This window comes from Capra hircus, chromosome 6 (genome assembly GCF_001704415.2).
Source record: "Capra hircus breed San Clemente chromosome 6, ASM170441v1, whole genome shotgun sequence".
Taxonomy (NCBI): Eukaryota; Metazoa; Chordata; class Mammalia; order Artiodactyla; family Bovidae; genus Capra; species Capra hircus.
The window spans coordinates 63,074,366-63,076,889 of NC_030813.1; the positions used below are offsets into that span (position 1 = coordinate 63,074,366).

At 42.4% G+C, this 2,524-nt stretch overlaps 1 pseudogene; it reads left to right on the plus strand.

Annotated features, from left to right (window-relative positions):
• Positions 287-1,877, plus strand: LOC102181577 (annotated as a pseudogene).

Below are 2,524 nucleotides of genomic sequence, written 5' to 3' on the forward strand. Positions count from 1 at the left end.
ACAATAGACTGGTTCCAAATAGGGAAAAGAGTATGTCAAGGATGTATATTGTCACCCTGCTTATTTAACTTCTATGCAGAGTACATCATGAGAAACGCTGGGCTGGAAGAAGCACAAGCTGGAATCAAGATTGCTGGGAGAAATACCAATAACCTCAGATATGCAGATGACACCACCCTTATGGCAGAAAGTGAAGAGGAACTAAAAAGCCTCTTGATGAAAGTGAAAGAGGAGAGTGAAAAAGTTGGCTTAAAGCTCAACATTCAGAAAACTAAGATTGGCGGCGGCATAGGGACGGCACACTTGCCGGGCTACTACAGCACTATGGTGTCAGTTGGTGCAGCCCAGAACACTTCAGTTCTGCCCTGGAAGGATATATTTAATAATTGATTGGTGTGTCCCTTGAATACAAGAAAATGGAAACTGAACAGCCAGAAGATACCTTTCCCAACGCGGAAACCAATGGCAAATTCGGTAAACACCCTGCTGAAGATATGGAGGAGGAACAAGCTTTTAAAAGCTCTAGAAACACTGATGAGATGGTTGAATTATGCATTCTGCTTCAGAGCAAGAATGCTGGGGAAGTGATTGGAAAAGGAGGCAAGAATATTAAGGCTCTCCGTACAGACTACAATGCCAGTGTTTCAGTCCCAGACAGCAGTGGCCCCAAGTGCATATTGAGTATCAGTGCTGATATTGAAATGATTGGAGAAATTCTGAAGAAAATCATCCCTACCTTGGAAGAGGGCCTGCAGTTGCCATCACCCACTGCAACTAGCCAGCTCCCACTCGAATCTGATGCTGTGGAATGCTTAACTTAGCAACACTATAAAGGAAGCGACTTTGACTGCGAGTTGAGACTTGATTCATCAGAGTCTGGCAGGAGGAATTATGGGAGTTAAAGGTGCTAAAATCGAAGAACTTCGAGAGAACACTCAGACAACAATCAAGCTTTTCCAGAAATGTTGTCCTCAATCTACCGACAGAGTCGTTCTAATCGGAGGAAAACCTGATAGGTTTGTAGAGCGCATAAAGATCATCCTTGGTATTATATGAGAGTCTCCCATCAAAGGATGCACTCAGCCTTATGATCCCAATTTTTATGATGAAACCTATGATTATGGTGGTTTTACAATGATGTTTGATGACCACCGTGGACATCCTGTGGGATTTCCCATGCGGGGAAGAGATGATTTTGACAGAATGGGATGTGCGTCCCATGCCTCCCTCCAGAAGAGATTATGATGATATGAGCTCTTGTCGAGGAATTCCTCCACCCTCTCCTGGATGAGGTGGCTGGGGAGATAGTAGAGCTCGGAATCTTCCTCTTTCCCCACCACCACCACCAAGAGGAGGAGATCTAATGGCCTATGACAGAAGAGGAAGACCTGGAGACCGTTATGATGGCATGGTTGGTTTCAGTGCTGATGAAACCTGGGACTCTGCAGTAGATACATGGAGCCCATCAGAGTTCATAAGCAGATGGCTTATGAACCACAGGGTGGCTCTGGATATGATTATTCCTATGCAGGGGGTCGTGGCTCATATGGTGATCTTGGTGGACCTATTATTACTACACAAGTAACTATTCCCAAAGATTTGGCTGGATCTATTATTGGCAAAGGTGGTCAGTGGATTAAACAAATCCATCATGAATCAGGAGCTTCGATCAAAATTGATGAGCCTTTAAAAGGATCTGAAGATAGGCTCATTACTATTCCAGGAACACAGGACCAGGTACAGAATGCACAGCATTTGCTGCAGAACAGTGTGAAGCAGTATGGAGATGTTGAAGGATTCTAATGCAAGATATTTTTTCTTTTTTATAGTGTGAAGCAGTATTCTGGAAAGTTTCTCCAAGGCTAGTGAAGAACTGAAGGAGTCCTGTATCTTTTTTTTTTTTTTTTATCTGCTTCTGTTTAAATAGCCAACATTCCTCTGATTCATAGGTGTTCTGCATTTGAGGTGTAGTGAAATCTTTCCTGTTCACCAGATGTAATGTTTTAGTTCTTTACAAACAGGTGGGGGGGGAGGGGGAGGATATGCAAAAACTAACATTGAAATTTTGAAGCAGCAGCAGAGTGAGTGAATTTTAATTTTTGTTCATTGTTGGTGGTTTAAAGAAGTCTCCCCATGTAATTATTATGAACACTTTGCTTTGTGGTCACTGTAACATTTGGGGTGGTGGGACAGGGAGGGAAAGTAACAGTAGTCCATATGCCCCTGGCATTTATTCAGAGCAGTGTGCAGAATGTAATGCTCTTTTGTAAGAAAAGTTTTATGATTTTAAAAATAAATTTGGTGAATCAGACAAAAAAAAAAGAAAAAGAAAACTAAGATCACGGCATCTGGTCCCATCACTTCATGGCAAATAGATGGGGAAACAGTGGAAATAGTGTCAGACTTTATTTTGGGGGGCTTCAAAATCACTGCAGATGGTGATTGCAGCCATGAAATTAAAAGACGCTTTCTCCTTAGAAGGAAAGTTATGACCAGCCTAGACAGCATATTAAAAAGCAGAGAG